The sequence below is a fragment of the Leptinotarsa decemlineata genome, unplaced genomic scaffold, assembly GCF_025532065.1.
Source record: "Leptinotarsa decemlineata unplaced genomic scaffold, Ldec_3_MD MMD2_tig00000882_RagTag_RagTag, whole genome shotgun sequence".
NCBI lineage: Eukaryota > Metazoa > Arthropoda > Insecta > Coleoptera > Chrysomelidae > Leptinotarsa > Leptinotarsa decemlineata.
Window position 1 is genome coordinate 16834382 of NW_027412556.1, and position 14091 is coordinate 16848472.

The window sequence follows — 14091 nt, forward strand, 5'->3', positions numbered from 1 at the left end:
CTATTAGAAAGCAGTAGCAACTTTGATTTTTCAAATGGAACACTCTGTATATAATATTATTTTTGGAATCTCCAACAATTGCCCGACAACTTTTCTTGATATTTCTCTATACCTATCTGTTACCGTTTTCGAAATAAAAATTAATTTCAATTTTTTTCTTCGAAAATCATGACTTCTAAAAATGCCATAGATATCATAGAATAAAATGAGATGGCTCCAATACATTCAAAATATTGCCAGAATGTTTAGTGACACTATTATCGTCCTCAAACCAATCCGTTTCGTCTTTGACCAGATTCAACGCCAGAACCATAGTGAACAATGACTGCATGAAGATTGTAATAGTCGTTTGCTATATTGAAGTGTTCATCTATTTCGAACCTTCGTAAGAGTTTGATGCTTCCGTCGGAGGTGGAGTCATGTTTGACGATCATCAGTATTATTATTAGATTGACTGATGCTTCAGCTATACTTGTTGTCTTATAATAGTCAGTTAGTTTGGCGCATATTTGGCGTTAAAAGTTCTATTTTCAGATGATTCAGCAATAATCTTTGAACGGATTGGCTATCAGTCATATTAAGAAACGCTAGTTCAAGCTCCAGAAAGTCACATTCGTTTGTCTAACCTCTTGAACATCTATGGCAAAGTTAACTAGTGAGGATTTTTCCAGCAAAAGATCTACAAACACACGACGAGATAGACTGTAAGGAATCATTCAATCCAGAGCGATCAGGAGTTTTGACTCTGCTATTTTCCTGCTCACTAAGAGTATTCAACAAGAACCCAAAGAATTCGAAACAATCCTCTTGTTGTTCTATCTAGTGGACTTCAAAGAGGAAATCAAAGAGGAAATCGGTTGGTGGGAAAGATGATACATTCTTACAAAACTGCAGCTGCATGAACAAGTATTTGAGTTTGGTAAATAAAAATGAAACATTCTCGTTCTCGTTCATTTTTAAAACCTCGTTCTTGAAATTCTTCGTCATGAACAACACTTGTAAAATGCTATTCATGTGGCAAGTATTTCCTAAATTATCTTCGCAACATTTTCAGGACAACTCTCTACTGATTCGTAAGGAAAAACATTTTCCACAGAATCTGCATCAGAACCATTTCCAAGTGATAAAGGGTTTCGTAGAGGGAGCCAAAACCACGACGACTGCAGCTCATATTTGGGGGGCAAGAATGACCTATATCCATTGACCGCACTGAAAAAGAAGGTGGATCAATCACTTGCGAATCAACCTTGATAGGAGACTGATGAATATACACATCTCGGCTTGTTTTGGAGAGATTTTAATTTCGTACTGGAATAAGGGCAATGCATGATCTCATCAAAGTTATGTGAAAAAGAAATAGCATTACCACGTTGAATAGCAACACTTATTCTTTCTATCATAAAAATAAGGAGAACGGTTATCTTTCTTTTCTTGTCCTAAGTTCCTTTCGACTTCTTGAACGAATAACAGAGACACCGGGCCATAAACACCAAAAGTTCCAATCGCTACTGGATAGAGAAGATATCTGTTACCAAGATTTTGGTATTTTTTTCGTTTCAATTTTTCACCAGACAATGCTGCGGTTCAAGCAGACTTCGAACTTATGGGTAGATGGAAAGCCGCAACCGTGTCAACGCAAGTGAAGTCCCATACCACAGGTTTATCGTATTTCCATGGTATATGAGACGTACCATCTGGTCGCTTACCATCGTCTCGACTGGTGAATAATAAGAATAAAATTTAATTGAATGAGAAGATTTAGCCACAATACTGCATTATAGATTTGAGTATTCTTTTGCTTTAAAATTTTTACTATCAACTTATAACGTCATTACACAATTTATGATATAAAAGCTTGTTGCGAGATTTAAACACTCAAATTACTCAGTTTGAACTTAGTTTTTTTCTAAATTAAAATGAATCAGATCAAGTTACACAGGTGAGTTGTTGTTTGGAGAGGGGTTTTTTCTTCCAGTTACTGAAAGTTACTTCTTTGCATGATCTACACATCTCTGTATACCGGGTGTCCCACATTTTATGTGACAGGCAATATCTGGTTTGTTGAAGGAGATACACAATAATGTTCCATAAAAAAGTTTTAGGAGTTCATGAGAGCTATATTTTGATATAATTTTTAAATATACAGGGTATTTGGTGTAGGTGCTACAGATCAAAATTCCATTTTTTAAAATAGAACGCCCCGTATATCATTACATATTCATATGCTAAGTTAAATTCTGATATCATTTCATGTTTGGTTTTTGAAATTCGGTTACGGCGTTGTTGAGTTATTGCTTAAAATGTAAAGTCTTGAGAACGACTATTATTTTTAAAAATATCTCATACAATTATTCTCTCTGCATCAGATCACATGAAAATTAGTAAAAATATTGGGTGTTCGAAGTAATGGTTTCAATTTTGAGTTGTGGAATTCAGTCAGGAATCATTTTGAATATGAAACAATTGCGAAATTGAAAGAGGTGTATTCGAAAACAAATCTTTAATTAATAACAATGTAAATAATATAACTTGATAAATCATTTCATAAGAATGGTAGGTACCTAGAAATAAGTCATAAAAATTGTTCAAAGTGATGCCCATTAGATATTATACAGGCTTCGAAACGTCGAATCACTTCTCTCGTACAAGTCGCTCTTATAATATCAGGCGTAATATCACTGCACGCTAGTCGAATTTTCATTTTCAGATCATCCACATTCAAAGGGGGAGTAGTGAAAAGAAAGTCGTCGTTCAAAGTCCGTGGGTTTCAAACCTTGTACCAACTGAATTTTGAATGGGTGGTATTTATTCATGTGGATGAATAATAATACAAGCCAACACATTGATCTCTAAATCTTCAGTTCTAACAGATCTCGTATAATGACGATGCTTTATAGTAGAAGAAAATGACCCAGTTCGCAATTTTTCTACAACTCTCGAAAAAGTCATTCTTGACGGAATGGGTCTGTCTAGAAAACGTTCTTGGTATAGACGTTGTGCTTGACGGCAGTTTTTCTGACATTCCCCAAAAATTAATTATTATCAATGCAATCACTTGGACTAAACGCGAAAGGCATACTGGAGTTTTCGCACAAAGAATACAGTTACTGTTTTGCAAAGAATCACTGAATTGAACTGACAAGTAAATACAATTCAACATTTGTTACTATGGCATCAACAAGCATAAGCTACTTGATGAAATTGTGCAATATAAAGCAATTCACCCTCAAGTTAGTCACATTCTCAAGAATTTCAATATTATATTCAACTGATATCGATATCGTATCGTAGAGGTGAGAATAATGGTTTGTATTCAGTAGTAGTCTAGTTCAATTTAATAAAAGATATAGACTGGATTCGTGTACGAGTAAATAAGTTTTTTTGAAACTTTATATTTAAGGAAAAGTGCAATAACTCAACAACATCGTAACCGAATTTCAAAAACCAAACATGAAATGATATCAGAATTTAACGTAGCATCTGAATATGTAATGATATACAGGGCGTTCTATTTAAAAAAATGGAATTTTGGTCTGTAGCACCTACACCAAACACCCTGTATATTTAAAAATTATACCAAAATATAGCTCTCATGAACTCCTAAAACTTTTGTATGAAACATTTTTGTGTGTCTCCTTCAACAAACCAGATATTGCCTGTCACATAAAATGTGGGACACCCGGTATAGTTATTTTTTCTATTTAAATCGAATGCTTTCTTCGGAAGATTCCCACATTTTTTAAAATAAAGATGGGGAAGTAGAATGCCAAAATCTTTCTTTCCCAAGAATATCATTAAAACAATTGTTTTCGTTCTCAAACGCAGAAGAATGTTTCGGATGGAAATATAAAACAAAAATGGTTTAACGATTTCAACCAGCCCACAGTGCTAATTTCAACATGTCAACTCCGTTAGATTTTCATCACTATCAATGATGGAATCAACTACAATTTTGTGAACAGTTAATCCGTGTGTATTATCCATTGAAAATCATGCAATTCCTCATTCAATGAATTATTAAAAACAACTCTCCCGAATCAATCAATATCTGTCTCAATCTCATCAAGTATTCAAACTAAAGACCTTTTTTCTGTTACGAATCCGTTCAGCAACTTATACGAGATGAAAAATTCAAACCTAATTTGCATGAAAAATGTGCTATCAGAGAATAGGTAAAAATCTTTACTGTATTTTGTGAATCATGCTACTATTCTGTTTGTTATTTTCCGGTATATTTTCAATAGCGTTATCGCAAAATGGGTAAAGAATCATATGCCACCAATTTCAATTATAAATTAAATAACTCCAGTAATTATATTCGCAATAACCATGCCTAATACATTTCAGTATTAGCATCAATTTACCGTAGCTGTGTCGTTACTTTATTCCGCTTTATTTTCTTCAATAATTACATTCGTTATATCGTAGACTCATATTCATGAGTCAACGATACTACGATACTATTGGGGAAGACAAAGTTCGAAAAACTCCGAACTTTTTTTCAGGTAAGTCGATCAATCTATTGATTTTGTATTATTATACCATATTATTATACCAATCATCGTTCAAAGTAGGGTGTAGAATTGATTCAAAACGTACCCAAGTACCCATTCCGCATTTTATCAAAACAAAATAATGAAATTACATTATTCCAGTTTGAAAAAATCCTCAATGATCAATGGAGTCATTATTAACTTAGTCAAGTAACTGTTTTTTGCTGTATTACCTTAAAATTTTTGTATACATTTTCCAGTGATTGACTTCGATTTGAGCAATATTATTTATAAACGAAAGTTTAATTTCTATGAAAGTTGTCAAGAAATGAAACCAATGAATCAAAACTGAATCTTCAAAACTGATTTTCGATGATATTTTAACAAAGCATTACTGCTCCCACCAATAACTAGAGGAGTACTTTAAGGAACGGTTCTGAGTCCAAGATGGAGCTGTTACTAGTTTACATCTGAGATGAAGACAAGCAGTCTAGCCGCGTTGAAAATATTCGAGTACGAGACACTTTGTTGTTTGGGTAGGATCTTGCCTGCACTTATGAGAGGTAATACCTTGCAATCGGTCTTTAGGTGATCTACTTGATTGATTTCGGTATGGCCCTGCTGCTGGATGAACAAGAAACGTCTGCAAGAGTCTCTGTGGGGTATCTTGCATACATATAGGGTCTTCCAACAAGGTTTTCCGAACTTTGACAATTGATAACGACCATATTGTTGAGGCTACATCTGTCAAATTAGTTGCCAAATTACAATGTACGGATATTTCATTCAACAACGGGTACAAATGATGAAATTGTTTTACCAAAATGGGTGTTCTGTTCGGCAACGTACCGTGCGCCTCTTCTATTTTACGGCGGCCATAATCGTCCATTCGAGAGGAGTATTCACAATGTGGTAGATGAATTTGAGTCCACTGGTTCAGTAAACGATCGACTAACACCCGTACGTCTACGAAACACAAGATCTGCTGAAAACATCGTCGCTCACAAGAACTCGGCTTTCCACAGACCACAACTTGGCGAATTTTGCGTCAGTACAAAATTCAACTGACCTAGGAACTGAATATAAACGACCATAGACAACGACATGTGTGTTCGCTGAATGGGTTCTGGAGCAAGAGGCCCATTTCTGGATGAATGAGTACGTGAACGAACAGAATTGTCGAATTTGGAAATGAAATGAAATGCTTTATTCAAAATAGAATACATCCTAATATATACAACAATGATAGTAATGTTAACATTACTATACATATAAATACAATAATACAAAAAAGATATACTTATATTTGTTAATAAGTAGTCTTACCTACGATAATTGAAAATACAAGAAAAAAATGAAAGGTAAAAAAATATCACATAATACCTTAATGGTCTCTTAAATGGTCTAATAAATTTCTTTTGAACAGAATAAGACTGTTAGAAGGCTTTACATTTTCAGGTAGACTGTTATACTTAATAAATCATTTGAACATTAAAGTTTTAGTGTTGAATGATTTTGTTTGATTATTTACATACAATTTTTTTTCTAGTATTATACTGGTGGATTTGATTATTAAAAATTACAAATTTGTCAAAATATGAGGGTAGAAGGTTATGTAACATTTTGTAAATATAAATCATCGGTAAATATGTAAGCCTACTTTCTATAGATAACCATTCTAGAGTATTTAACATTAAAGATATATGGGTACTCCTGTCACTTCTCAAAATAATCCTCATTGCGCGATTCTGTAGTTTTTGTAGTGTTCTCATTTTATTCAATTCACTTGTGTATAGAAGAGTGAGACAATATTCAAAATGTGGTTGTATACTTGTCTTATATACAGTTATCCGTGATTGCATAGTCAAGTGATGGGATACTCTTGTGAAAAAATACAATTTCTTCAAATTTTTTTTTTCTGTATGTAGGTGAAATGGTTATTCATTGATAGATGATTTTCTAACATGAATTCTAGATATTTGAATTCAGTAATGAGCTCAATTTTATCATTTTCTATTTTTATTTCAATTTGATTTAAATTTAATTCTCTGTATTTAAACGGTGTAGTAAGTATCATAGCCTTTGTTTTGTTTACATTTAGCTTCAATTCATTAGTTTTCAAATATATAGCAATATTATGCAATGCTTCATTCATTTTTTTAATAGCTTCATCTATATCTTTATATTGGAACTTTTTTCGATAGACGCAACTGTACTTGTTTTTAGATCATCTGGAAAACTACCATTTTGTAACGAGGTGTTGACAAAATGACACCACACTTGTCCAATTACTTCAAAACTACTCTGTATAATTTTGCTCGATAATGCATCTGTGAAAAAATAGTATTTTACAATCACTGAAACCCTCTTCATCAACGTAGTCGATGTGACAGGTAAATCCAATATCTTCAATATCAGAAATAATGTCTGTAATACTATTTACAAAAAATGAATCAAAACAATTAGCCAATTCTTGTTTTTCTCTAATGATAAATTTTTGATTATTTTTTTCAAATTTAATACCATTAGCAAAATAGTTTGTGAACTGTTTTGGATTTATTAAATTTTTTAGAGTTTTCTACATTAAACGTGGGTTATGTTTGTTGCTGTCAATTTGATTAACTCAATATTGACTTTTCTTCACCTTTATAATATTTACGACAGCATTACGTTTATTTTTATGATTATGCCAATTAACATCATTAGCATTTCTTTTAAATAACTTGTAAGCAAAATCGCTTCCTTTACTCAACCTTCTGATTTGACCATCATACCAAGGCAGATCTTTTCCATAGAAAGTAATTGTTTTTAAAGATGCAATTTCATTCAAGATGTTTTCACAATTTTCTTTAATGTTATCATAAATCTGATTCACATTTGTATTGTTAAGTGGAAAGTTACAATCTATCAAATTAAGATTGATGTTGAACAAATTTCTTTCTGTCAAGTTCCTAACAGTTTTTGTTTGTTTCTGTAATTTATTTTTTCACTATGAAAATACTTAACAGATATTAAAAGGTGGTCTGTGAGTTTAGATTCATCCAAAAGAGTTGCTACAGTTCTGTCCCAATTAGTTGACACATAATCAATTAAGGTCTTACTGTTATTAGTAATTCTTGTAAAGGTTGTTACTTTCTGAGATGAACCATATGTATTGAAAAGTTCTTTGGTCTTTTTGACATAAAATTCGTTAGATACAAAATTCAAATTGAAATCACCGACTTACACCGTGCGAAGGTTTTTGGGACGATAACAATCCACATAAGATCCACCAGCGTCCAATGTATTCCAAAAAATCCACTGTTTGCTGTGGATTTTGGGCTGATGGGGTTTGAGAACGACGTTGTCCAGGCCATCATTGTCAACGGCGAGCACTATAGGTCAATGATTACAACTTCTTCTGGCCTGAATTAGATGTTCTGAAAACCAACGACATGTGATTCCAACAGAACGGCCCTACGTGCCACATTGGATATGCTGCAGGAGCGATTTGTGGGCATGATTATTTCACGGGAAGGTGATGTGAACTGGCCACCGAGATCGTGCGATTTGACCCCGTTAGACTTCTTCTTGTGGGGTTTTCTTGAATCGCAAGTGTATGCGAATAAGTCACAAACCACAGCGGTCCTCAAAACCAACATAACCCATGTCATCGGTCAAACTCAGCCTGATTTATACGCCAGTCATGGAAAATTGGATGTTTCGAATGCGCTCCACCCAGAGAAACCGCAACCGACATTCAAACGATATTATATTCCACACATAACGGCATCAATAGGTCTTTCGAACGAATAAAAAATTTTGATGATATCTGACACACACTTTGTTTCATTTTTATTTGAAGATAGGAAGCGCTCAACAGAAGACCGGAGGTCGTGAAATCGTCATTCGGACCTACTCAAATTTGCATGCGTTTTACCATAAGGAATGACGTCGTATTCCTGCAGCTGTACAATGTGTCCAAGATAAGAATGAACAGCATGGGATATCGGAAACGGTAAGTGATACGGGGTCGTTTGAATCAGAGAGAAGTAGCGCATATATGTGTCTAATAATATGCCATTTAGAAAGTTTTAATACAATAATAATAATGTGGGAAACGAGAAGTGCAGAATTTATTGGAACTATTCGTTCCCCACCCTCAGGCTCATACAAGCTAATAATCCTGATGTAGTCCTTCTCGACCACCAGAGCAAAACGATATTTGTCGTGGAGTTTTCAGCTCCTGGTGAGACGAATATCGTCAGAAAAGAGGAGGAGAAACAGTTTAAATATCGAGATTTTCTCTTCGAACTCCGCAGACTCTATCCAGATCTCTCTGTCAAGATGGTTGTTCTGATTATTGGAGTCCTTGGTGGAATGATGTCCTCTCTACTCTCGAATCTTAAAATCATACCGGCTTGCCGCACTAAGGCAGAAATCTTAGCCGCACGGATGCAGAAGGCTGTCATTCTTGGCTCACTGCGCTTGCTCAGGGCACATGATTCTCGGACCCAATGATCACTTACCCCACGGTGTGGGGAGTGGTTGATAATGCTGGCGCGCCCTCCCGAATGTATCGGGGCTTCGAGGGGTTAGGGCATGACCAGCGCACACGACGGTGGAAAAAAATAATAATAATAATATTTATTTGTAGTTTCTCAGTACATATAAATACAATAAATATCCAATCTATAAAAATTATGAAAAAAACTACAAATAAGGCTATAAACAGTATGTACCGGAAGGGTACTGTTGATCTTAGTTCTAGCCTTGAAGAAAAGAAAACTAAACAAGAGAAGCAACAAAGAAGGAAGAAGAGAAAAGAAAGAAGAGAAAAAAAGAAGGAGAGAGAGGTAAGAGGGAAAGAAAACATGTTGAATGTTATTACTGAAAATTTTTCAGAAGTATAAAATCTATGGCTTTCTGATTGAGCAGCGATGAGATATTTTTTGTAACAGCACCTGAATGAAGAAACTTTACTAACTTTATATTTTTGTGGAATATTATTATACAAACTATGTATATTATAACTAAAGGATCGTCGATATAGAGAGGTTCGATGGGGCGGAGAAGAAAGTAACCCTTTAAACCTCAAATTTAGAGTGTGTACATCGCTAAGAAATCTTATTTTGTTATACAAATATGATGGACATTTGTTAATCAATATTTTATGAAAGAGGGTAGCCGAGTGTAAAACACATCTATTTTCCATAGTTAACCAATTGGTTTCCTTAAGTTTATATGAAATTCTGTCATATTTTCTAATACCATATATATACCTAAGACATGATTTTTGAACTCTCTCAATTCTTGAAAGGTCTTTTTTATCCAGGCATGAACCATACACAGCATCACAATATGCAAAATGACTCAACACAAGCGCATTTGTTAATTTTATTTTCAAACTTATTGATAATAAATAACGATGAGGATAAAGCATTTTCAAACTCATGTAACTTCTTTGAACACATTTTGTGACATGTTTTGTAAACCTTAAATTTACGTCCATTTCGATACCTAAATTTTTTGCCACGTTCGTGGGGCATATTACTGTATCACCAAAAACAAAATTAATATGTCTTTCCACCAAGCTACGATTAGTACCAAAAACAAGCAGATTGGTTTTGTTTGAGTTGATTTTGAGGTTATGAGCTTCAGATGCTGAAATAAGACGAGCTAGATCTTCATTCAATTTTTGATTAGCAGAAGCAACGTCATTAGGGTTAAATGATAGATATAGTTGAGTGTCATCCGCATACATATGTGAATTACAATGCCTTAAAACAGAAACTAGATCACAAGTGTATATGCAAAATAATAAGGGTCCAAGTATAGATCCCTGACGCACTTCAAATTTAATAAATTCACTGCTTGATTTTCCCCTCGAAGTTTCTACAAACTGTGAACGATCTTTAGAATAGCTTTTAATTAAATTTATAGCAGGTTCAGAGACCCGATGAAGTTCAAAATTGCAAATAAAATTGGATAACTAATACTATCAAAAGCTTTGGAGAAGTCTATATGAGTATCAAAGCAGTCGTGTTACCTTTGTCAGCGGCTTCGAAAATATCATCAGTTATTTTCAAGAGAGCAGTTGTACAGCTGTGTTCTTTACGAAATCCTGACTGGTTGATTGGTAAAAAATTGAAGGAATTTAAAAAGCATTCGATTTGAAAACTCATTATTTTTTCCAATAATTTTCAACAAGTAGGTTGCAGACTAATGGGGCGCAGATTGTTAAGAGTATTTGGATTAGATATTTTAGGAAGAGCCAGTATTTTAGAAATCCTTAAAGTTTCGGAGATATCCGAAAAAACCCGAAATTTGAGAATTTCGTTTATATTTTCTCCTAGCTTCATTTTCATAGGAAATGTAAAACAAATAGCACTTTTTAAGCACTACACGTTAACGTAAGCAGAATTTTCCTGCGATGTTTCGTATTTTAGAAAACATCATCAACTTTGTATTTTTATACGGGTCGAAACTGAAGTATACCCTGTATGCGACTCCATTTTCCATTGTGAATACAGCAACGTATCACACAATATTATTTCATAACCATTTCTCGCGCAAAATAAAAAGTGATCACTTAACCTGCTTTTCTTCAATTTTAGATAGAATCCGCTTGAAAATATGTCATATTTCGATACATGAAGTGAATTGATTAGTCTTATTTATAATAAATTTTAACTTTCCACTTGCCGAAATTTTTGCGTTGTTGAATACAAAGATGAGTCGCAATATCAAAAGATTAGTTCATAAAATGTAATTGTAATGAACTAACAAGGAGTTAATAGGTATTATAGGAAATAAATAGAAACTTATAACAAGTGTTCAAATAACCCGCCGTTATTTTCTAAGCACAAGTACGCTCGTCTCACAGACGAATTGTTAAAGGATGCAGTAACCAATCTCAGCAAATCTCCTCCAGAGAGTACACTTGATTCTTGATATATCCCCGACGGAAAAAGTCTAGTGGGGTTAGGTCGGGGTACCTTGCAGGCCAGGATGTATCACTATGAGTATCCACTGTCCTGGGAAGCGACGGTTCAAATAATCACAAACAATTCTAGCATTATGTGCTGGTGCACCATCTTGTGGAAACCAGCAGCTGTCAGTAACCGCTAAAGGCAAATTATCTAAAGCGTCTTCCAAATCATTTACTAACAAATTTATGTACCGCTCTTTTGTTGAATTGTTTTTGTAGATAAAAGGCCCAATTACATGCGTACCGAGAATCCCAACCCACATTTTGAAATCGAAACAATGTTTATGTCTGGACACTTTGTGTTCACGCGGATTTTGTTGTGACCAATAATGAACATACCGCCTATTAAAAACGCCATTGTTGGGGATCTAAGTTTCATTAGACCAAATTAATTTGAAAGAGAAATTTTCGTCGTCTTGGTATTTTCTAGTGTACTATTCACAAAAGATTGTTCGCATTGCATCGTCACCTGGTCTGAGTCCATGATAAATCCTAAATTTATATGGATGATATTTATTTTTTCTTAAAATGAAATGAGCGGTGGATTTGGCTACTCCGGTATTATGTTCAGTGGTGCGAGTGAATATCTCAGGATTTTTAAAAACGGTCTGTAATACATCACGCTTACTTTCTTCATTAGATTGCTTTCGTCGGGAAACCACAGGTTTTTAAATGATCCGTATTCTTTTAAATTAAGAATTAACGTCTAAATATTGATTTACCAGATTGTCGCCTCTCTGGATAGTTATTAGAGTACGAACGTTTGGCATCAACACAATTTCTTTGACACAAAATGTAACATGACAACTTATCAAAATTTTCAGTATTCGAAAAGCTACCGTTTTCCATTTTTAACACAATTAAGATAGGTACGAGATGTAAAAGTAGGAACGGTAATATGTCAAAAATTCTACCGAACAACAGTATTATTACGACACCAGAACATTATGTGTTAGCGCATACTATCTATAATAGCACATAAATGCGCTACTTTTCTCTAATTCAATGGACACCGAATCACTTACCGTTTCCAATATCCCCATGCTGTTCATTCTTATCTTGGACACATTGTATTACTTACATTTGTTTGTCGAATATAATTCAATATCCAACGTGGTATTAGCCGCTAAATTAGTTGTTTTATTTCGAAATTAAGTACACAATCTGAACAAAACTAGAACGAAAATTATCTTCAAATAGCCGAGTAAAAATCTACTTTTCAAAAATCTACTGATTTTCAATGTGGAAAAAACAATAAAACTAGGTCAACCAAATGAAAATACTCAAAATATTTAAATTTCTTGCTCAAGTATTCTTCATTGTAGACGCCCTCCTATTATCATCGATAAAACCGATAATAAAACTAGGTGCAATTGTAGATTAGTTATCTTCGATGGAATGATCATATGGATTATTCAGTAGTTAGACGTTAAACAAACCCAAAAAAAAAAACTAATCAGCCTAGGAACATTTCGGACTGAATTCATAATATGGTATTGCATACATGTTCGTGGTGGCATATGCAAAAGTTCTCTGCATAATCTAGAAATGATTCAGAACTCTGTCATTAAAATATGTTCAGAAAATGGACTATTCACCACTATACTATATTTCCGAAATAGCAGGCAGGAAATTCTCAGAAATCACTGACATTTTTGCCTTAATTTGTCTCTTGCAGTGGCGTATGGAAATTATACTGAATCGATGGGGAAAAGTATATAGAAAAATATATAGAATCACAACCTGACAACAACGTTTTCGTTTTAATGCAATAATATTTCGGAGAATATAGTGCCTAGAGTATAGATAATTGTATATCTTTCATTGTTCAGTATGAATACTAACTTCTCCAATAACATACGTTCAATATCTGCATAACACACGTCTTTGCACAATCAAAATGCCAATACAACGTACTGTAGATTTACCAAAAGTTCATATCATACTAGTACTATGTTGCCGGATCGCTGCTGTTCCAATGTTTTGACATAATCAGAATCAACGAACTTAGGCGTGCGCAGCGTTATAGAACAGTGCTTTCAAAAAATTGTTCTACAGTGCCATCTAGTGGCGTGTTTCAGAAAAATTGATAGTCTAAAAACCTTCTCTATGAAAAATTACCTACACATGTCAAGTTTCATCACGAACGGTTGAGCGATGTAGAAGTTTATCACTTACCTACCAACCAACCAACAAACATCCATTTTTATATATAAGATTGTTGTTTATCATGCCATAAAGAAAATAACGCTGGCCGCCACTAGTAGCCATAAACCAATTGTGACGTAGTTAAGAGCGCGCTAATGTTCGATGTTCGCTGCCGTTCTAAATGTAGCAAGAATAATGCTACCGGCTTCGATGGACTTCCGAAAAAGGTTCCAGCACCTTCGATTGCCAAATATAAGCGCTATCCACTCGCTCATCGAGGCAGTCAAGTGGAAGTTACATTGCGGTACGCGTAACGATCTAATAAAGCGATATACATTTGAATAATAGTTAAAGTGTTTGTTGTATTTGAAGTGAAATGAAGTTGAGTTTGATCATTATTCAGTGTAGTCAAATATTGGTAAACCCACGTGGGATAACGTAACAATATGTCGACCCTATCTTTACAATTTATGCTTAAAA